The following is an 8,490-nucleotide window of genomic DNA, read 5'->3' on the forward strand; positions in this document are numbered from 1 at the left end:
TACAGTATAGTATGAGTATAGTTAGTGCAGTACAGTATAGTACAGTATTGTATGAGTATAGTTAGTGCAGTACAGTAAAGCATGAGTATAGTTAGTGCAGTACAGTATAGTACAGTATAGTATGAGTATAGTTAGTACAGTACAGTATAGTATGAGTATAGTTAGTGCAGTACAGTATAGTATGAGTTTATTCAGTGCAGTACAGTATAGTATGAATATAGTTAGTGCAGTACAGTATAGTATGAGTATAGTCAGTGCAGTACAGTATAGTACAGTATAGTATGACTATAGTCATTACAGTACAGTATAGTATGAGTATAGTCAGTGCAGTACAGTATAGTACAGTATAGTATGACTATAGTCAGTACAGTACAGTATAGTATGAGTATAGTCAGTACAGTACAGTATAGTACAGTATAGTATGACTGTAGTCAGTACAGTACAGTATGAGTTTCGTTAGTGCAGTACAGTATAGTACAGTATAGTACAGTATTGTATGAGTATAGTTAGTGCAGTACAGTGTAGTACAGTATTGTATGAGTATAGTTAGTGCAGTACAGTGAAGCATGAGTATAGTTAGTGCAGTACAGTATTGTATGAGTATAGTTAGTGCAGTACAGTGAAGCATGAGTATAGTTAGTGCAGTACAGTATAGTATGAGTATAGTTAGTGCAGTACAGTATAGTATGAGTATAGTTAGTGCAGTACAGTAAAGTATGAGTATAGTTAGTGTAGTACAGTAAAGTATGAGTTTAGTTAGTGCAGTACAGTATAGTATGAGTATAGTTAGTGCAGTACAGTAAAGCATGAGTATAGTTAGTGCAGTACAGTATAGTACAGTATAGTATGAGTATAGTTAGTGCAGTACAGTATAGTATGAGTATAGTTAGTGCAGTACAGTAAAGTATGAGTATAGTATGAGTATAGTTAGTGCAGTACAGTATAGTATGAGTATAGTTAGTGCAGTACAGTATAGTACAGTATAGTATGAGTATAGTTAGTGCAGTACAGTATAGTACAGTATTGTATGAGTATAGTTAGTGCAGTACAGTAAAGCATGAGTATAGTTAGTGTAGTACAGTATAGTACAGTATAGTATGAGTATAGTTAGTGCAGTACAGTATAGTACAGTATAGTATGAGTATAGTTAGTACAGTACAGTATAGTATGAGTTTCGTTAGTGCAGTACAGTATAGTATGAGTATAGTTAGTGCAGTACAGTATAGTACAGTATTGTATGAGTATAGTTAGTGCAGTACAGTAAAGCATGAGTATAGTTAGTGCAGTACAGTATAGTACAGTATAGTATGAGTATAGTTAGTACAGTACAGTATAGTATGAGTATAGTTAGTGCAGTACAGTATAGTATGAGTTTATTCAGTGCAGTACAGTATAGTATGAGTATAGTTAGTGCAGTACAGTATAGTACAGTATTGTATGAGTATAGTTAGTGCAGTACAGTATAGTATGAGTATAGTTAGTGCAGTACAGTATAGTACAGTATAGTATGAGTTTAGTTAGTACAGTACAGTATAGTACAGTATAGTATGAGTATAGTTAGTGCAGTACAGTATAGTACAGTATAGTATGAGTATAGTTAGTGCAGTACAGTAAAGCATGAGTATAGTTAGTGCAGTACAGTATAGTACAGTAAAGCATGAGTATAGTTAGTGCAGTACAGTATAGTACAGTATAGTATGAGTATAGTTAGTACAGTACAGTAAAGCATGAGTATAGTTAGTGCAGTACAGTATAGTACAGTATAGTATGAGTATAGTTAGTACAGTACAGTATAGTACAGTATAGTATGAGTATAGTTAGTGCAGTACAGTAAAGCATGAGTATAGTTAGTGCAGTACAGTATAGTACAGTATAGTATGAGTATAGTTAGTGCAGTACAGTATAGTATGAGTTTATTCAGTGCAGTACAGTATAGTATGAGTATAGTTAGTGCAGTACAGTATAGTACAGTATAGTATGAGTATAGTTAGTGCAGTACAGTAAAGCATGAGTATAGTTAGTGCAGTACAGTATAGTACAGTAAAGCATGAGTATAGTTAGTGCAGTACAGTATAGTACAGTATAGTATGAGTATAGTTAGTACAGTACAGTATAGTACAGTAAAGCATGAGTATAGTTAGTGCAGTACAGTATAGTACAGTATAATATGAGTATAGTTAGTGCAGTACAGTATAGTACAGTAAAGCATGAGTATAGTTAGTGCAGTACAGTATAGTACAGTATAGTATGAGTATAGTTAGTACAGTACAGTATAGTACAGTATAGTATGAGTATAGTTAGTACAGTACAGTAAAGTATGAGTATAGTTAGTGCAGTACAGTAAAGTATGAGTATAGTTAGTGCAGTACAGTATAGTACAGTATAGTATGAGTATAGTTAGTACAGTACAGTATAGTACAGTATAGTATGAGTATAGTTACAGTACAGTAAAGTATGAGTTTAGTTAGTGCAGTACAGTATAGTATGAGTATAGTTAGTACAGTAAAGTATGAGTTTAGTTAGTGCAGTACAGTATAGTATGAGTATAGTTAGTACAGTACAGTAAAGTATGAGTTTAGTTAGTGCAGTACAGTATAGTATGAGTATAGGTAGTACAGTACAGTAAAGTATGAGTATAGTTAGTGCAGTACAGTATAGTATGAGTATAGTTACAGTACAGTAAAGTATGAGTTTAGTTAGTGCAGTACAGTATAGTATGAGTATAGTTACAGTACAGTAAAGTATGAGTTTAGTTAGTGCAGTACAGTATAGTATGAGTATAGTTAGTACAGTACAGTAAAGTATGAGTTTAGTTAGTGCAGTACAGTATAGTATGAGTATAGGTAGTACAGTACAGTAAAGTATGAGTATAGTTAGTGCAGTACAGTAAAGTATGAGTATAGTTAGTACAGTACAGTAAAGTATGAGTATAGTTAGTGCAGTACAGTATAGTACAGTAAAGCATGAGTATAGTTAGTGCAGTACAGTATAGTACAGTATAGTATGAGTATAGTTAGTACAGTACAGTATAGTACAGTAAAGCATGAGTATAGTTAGTGCAGTACAGTATAGTACAGTATAGTATGAGTATAGTTAGTGCAGTACAGTATAGTACAGTAAAGCATGAGTATAGTTAGTGCAGTACAGTATAGTACAGTATAGTATGAGTATAGTTAGTACAGTACAGTATAGTACAGTATAGTATGAGTATAGTTAGTACAGTACAGTAAAGTATGAGTATAGTTAGTGCAGTACAGTAAAGTATGAGTATAGTTAGTGCAGTACAGTATAGTACAGTATAGTATGAGTATAGTTAGTACAGTACAGTATAGTACAGTATAGTATGAGTATAGTTAGTGCAGTACAGTATAGTATGAGTTTATTTAGTGCAGTACAGTATAGTATGAGTATAGTTAGTGCAGTACAGTATAGTACAGTATAGTATGAGTATAGTTAGTGCAGTACAGTAAAGCATGAGTATAGTTAGTGCAGTACAGTATAGTATGAGTATAGTTAGTGCAGTACAGTATAGTACAGTATTGTATGAGTATAGTTAGTGCAGTACAGTAAAACATGAGTATAGTTAGTGCAGTACAGTATAGTACAGTATTGTATGAGTATAGTTAATGCAGTACAGTAAAGCATGAGTATAGTTAGTGCAGTACAGTATAGTACAGTATAGTATGAGTATAGTTAGTGCAGTACAGTATAGTATGAGTTTATTTAGTGCAGTACAGTATAGTATGAGTTTATTCAGTGCAGTACAGTATAGTATGAGTATAGTTACAGTACAGTAAAGTATGAGTTTAGTTAGTGCAGTACAGTATAGTATGAGTATAGTTAGTACAGTACAGTAAAGTATGAGTTTAGTTAGTGCAGTACAGTATAGTATGAGTATAGGTAGTACAGTACAGTAAAGTATGAGTATAGTTAGTGCAGTACAGTAAAGTATGAGTATAGTTAGTGCAGTACAGTATAGTACAGTATAGTATGAGTATAGTTAGTACAGTACAGTAAAGTATGAGTATAGTTAGTGCAGTACAGTATAGTACAGTATAGTATGAGTATAGTTAGTACAGTACAGTATAGTACAGTATAGTATGAGTATAGTTAGTACAGTACAGTAAAGTATGAGTATAGTTAGTGCAGTACAGTATAGTACAGTATAGTATGAGTATAGTTAGTGCAGTACAGTATAGTACAGTATAGTATGAGTATAGTTAGTACAGTACAGTAAAGTATGAGTATAGTTAGTGCAGTACAGTATAGTACAGTATAGTATGAGTATAGTTAGTGCAGTACAGTATAGTACAGTATAGTATGAGTATAGTTAGTACAGTACAGTAAAGTATGAGTATAGTTAGTGCAGTACAGTATAGTACAGTATAGTATGAGTATAGTTAGTACAGTACAGTATAGTATGAGTATAGTTAGTGCAGTACAGTATAGTACAGTATAGTATGAGTATAGTTAGTACAGTACAGTAAAGTATGAGTATAGTTAGTGCAGTACAGTATAGTACAGTATAGTATGAGTATAGTTAGTACAGTACAGTAAAGTATGAGTATAGTTAGTGCAGTACAGTATAGTACAGTATAGTATGAGTATAGTTAGTACAGTACAGTATAGTATGAGTATAGTTAGTGCAGTACAGTATAGTACAGTATAGTATGAGTATAGTTAGTATAGTACAGTATAGTATGAGTATAGTTAGTGCAGTACAGTATAGTACAGTATAGTATGTGACTAGGCATTGAACACGTGGCTCTCAACGGCATGTACTGTCCATTCAGTGCATTTCATCGAAAACTTTTACTTTCTGTGGGACTGCAGACATCTTTTTAAGGCAGATGGACTTCGCCTTAACAAGTCAGGAGTAAAACAGTTCAGCTCCAACCTGTTTTACTTTCTGCGTCACTCGTCTGTTCCCTCTGCCAAGGACAAGAGACAAGAGGAATCTAAACAAGAAGAAGACATAACACAACATGGCAGAAACCTTGAAGGAGAGCCACCTCAGCCCCCGCCGGAAGAGAGCTCTGATCACGGGAGACATCTGAGCCAAGAGAAAGAGCCTCCACCTCCCTCACTGAAAACCAACAGTGAGGATTCACCCACCTTCAGACACCCTTTCTCCCCTCTCCCCCCTGTTGGACTTCACTGATCACATGGAAGACCTGGTTAGAGCTGGGACCAAATTTACTCCCCGCACCTTCCCTCACTCCACTCCCATCTTCTCCACCCTAAACCCCCCCTCACCGTCCACCTCCACCACTGGCTCTAAGTCCTCCAGGTTTGACACATGTGTCACAAATACAGCTCCCAACCCGTCCTCCCGCTCTGCAATGGCGAAGAAGCCCAATAAGCTCTGTCTGATATGTGCTGGGTCCAGGCTACAAGGAAAATGGCACTCGTGACTCTTCCCAGGACAAGCCGGGGCCCAGTGTGCTGGTAGTCTTCTCCATCCCTGTCTTGATAGGTAACAGAAAAAGCATGGTGAATGTGTTAAGAAACAGGAAGCACTCAACATATCCTGCAAGTTTAGTATCAATTCCTCGTCAGCCGCAGCCTGTCAAAAAAAGTGGGCCAGATAATGTTTTTAACACACTAAAATTTGCTTTGTTAAACGTTAGGTCTTTGGCAGGAAAAACATTTTTAATCAATGATTTTATAATCACTCACAATCTTAATTTCATGTTTTTAACTGAAACTTGGTTGGACCAAGATAACAGTGCAGCTGTCCTTATCGAGTCTACGCCTCCCAACTTCAGTTTCATGAGTGAAGCTAGAGTGCACAAGAGAGGAGGTGGAGCTGCCATTTTGTTTAATGACTCCCTCCAATGCAAAAAGATGTCTTATGGGAATTTAGCTTCTTTTGAATATGTGGCTCTTCAGCTGAATTCCTCTTCTCGAGCTGTTTTCCTAAATGTCTACAGGCCCCCTAAATACTGTGCAAACGTTTTTGATGACTTTGGTGAACTGCTGTCTATAATCTGTATTGACTTTGACTGTGTGGTTATTGTTGCTGATTTTAACATCCATGTTGACAACCCCCAGGACAGAGGGACTAAAGACCTGTGTTGTGTTCTTGATAATTATGGACTGACCCAACATGTGACGGAGCCCACGCACAACAAGGGGCCCACTTTGGACATGGTCATCTCCAAGGGTCTGGACATTTCCAAGGTTGTGGTAACTGATGTTGCTCTCTGATCATTCCTGTGTTTTCTTTGAGAGTGCTATCTGCGTGCACACAAATGTAGAAACAGAGGTGATCACAAAACGGCATATCACTGAAAACACTAGTGAAAAATTTATTGAGGCTTTCTCCTCGACACCCGCCCTCTCACGGGTCTCAGTCAATGAGCTTGTAGATAATTTCAGTTCTAAAATTACAAATGTTATTGATGCCATTGCAGCAGCCAAGGTGAAGGTGGTCTCTGGTAAGAGAAGATCTACATGGAGAACCACGCTGGTTAGAACTCAAAAAAGAGAGTGTCGAAAAGCTGAACGCAGGTGGAGGAAAACAAATCTCCAGGTTCATTATGACATCTATAAAGAGAGACTTCGCATTTATAATTTAGAGCTGAGAAATGCAAGGCGGTCCTTCTTCTCTGACATCATCACCAAAAACACTAATAATGCACGTGCCCTGTTTGCTGCTGTGGACCGGCTAACCAACCCTCCTGTGTCTGTAGCCTCTGAACTTTTATCCACCAGAGCCTGCAATGAATTTGCCTCCTTCTTCACAGACAACATTCAAACAATTAGACAAGCAATCAGTGCCTCCATGTCAGTAACAGGATATGTCTTGTCCCTGAGTCCACTTAAAAACAATTCATATAGCATGAGACAATTTGATTCTATTAACCATAAAAACCTGGAGGACATAATACAACATCTGAAATCCTCCTCATGCTGCCTTGATATTCTGCCAACAGGTTTTCACAGAAATGTGTCTAAATGCATGGCCTCAGATTTACTACAAACTGTCAACATGTCTCTCCTCTCAGGTTTTTTCCCACAGGCCCTGAAAACTGCAGTCATTAAGACACTCTTAAAAAAGAGCAATCTAGACAGTTCACTAATGAGCAATTATAGGCCCATATCAAATCTCCCATTTTTAAGTAAAATCATTGAAAAGGCTGTTTTTCAACAGCTTAGTGCTTTCTTGGCACTAAATAACTGTTTTGATGTCTTCCAGTCAGGTTTTCGACCACACCACAGCACTGAGACGGCTCTTGTTAAGGTCTTCAATGATATCCATTTAAACAGTGACAGTGGCAGAATTTCAGTAGGTCAACGATTGGATGTGCCAGAAGTTTCTTCAATTAAACAAGGATAAAACTGAAGTTATTGGTTTTGGAGCCAGGGAGGAACGATTGGAAGTCAGTGCTCGACTTCAATCTGTAATGTTAAGAACCACAAATCAAGCCAGAAATCTTGAATTTAAGCAGCCACATTAAGACAATTACAAAGTCAGCCTACAATCACCTGAAGAATATATCAAGGATTAAAGGACTTATGTCTCAGCAGGACCTGGAAAAACTTATCCATGCATTTATCTTCAGTCGACTCGACTACTGTAACAGCGTCCTTACAGGCTCCCTAAGAAATCCATCAGACAGCTGCAGCTGATTCAGAACGCTGCTGCTCGAGTCCTCACTAAGACCAAAAAGGTGGATCACATCACTCCAGTTCTGAGGTCTTTACACTGGCTTCCTGTCTGTCAAAGAATTGATTTCAAAATCCTGCTGTTAGTTTATAAAGCACTAAATGGTTTAGACCAAAATACATTTCTGATCTTCTGCTTCGTTACGAACCATCCAGACCTCTCAGGTCGTCTGGGACCAGGTCTGCTTTCTGTCCCCAGAGTAAAACTAAACAAGGAGAAGCAGCGTTCAGTTATTATGCTCCGTATATCTGGAACAAACTCCCAGATAACTGCAGGTCTGCTGAAACTGTCAGTTCTTTTAAATTAAGACTGAAGACTTTTCTTTTTACCACTGCTTTTAATTAAATATTTCTCACAGTGTGAGGATGGTATAGTACAGTTATAGTGTAGCACTGGTGTGGTGGTCTTGGGGAACTGGTCTGATGTGGTCTGGTGGTCTGGTCCTTGTGTTTGATCCTGTCTCAAAGCGCCTGAAGGGAACCTTTACCTGGCCACAGCTGTGTTGCCGTGGAGACGTGTTGTTTGGAGGTGAAGGTGACCTTCGGGAGTTTATCAGGTAAAATGATCAGAAACTGCCAGCAAAACAAACACAGCAGTTCAAACATTAACATGCATTACAGTACTACTACTACTACTACTACTACTACTGCTACTACTATTAATGTATACTCAGAGAAATATAACTGCATTCTGCACCTGCTCAGGTAAAAAAGTTGATTTTCTCTAAAATAAATCTGAATATTTTGATGACATTTTAAATCAGTTCACAAAACATTGATTATATTTAATCAGTCAGTTTCTGGCTCCGCCTACAATGT

The sequence above is a fragment of the Micropterus salmoides genome, unplaced genomic scaffold (genome assembly GCF_014851395.1).
Source record: "Micropterus salmoides isolate LMB-PRFRI ecotype aquatic unplaced genomic scaffold, ASM1485139v1 Ms_hic_scaffold_18, whole genome shotgun sequence".
In the NCBI taxonomy this organism is placed as follows: Eukaryota; Metazoa; Chordata; class Actinopteri; order Centrarchiformes; family Centrarchidae; genus Micropterus; species Micropterus salmoides.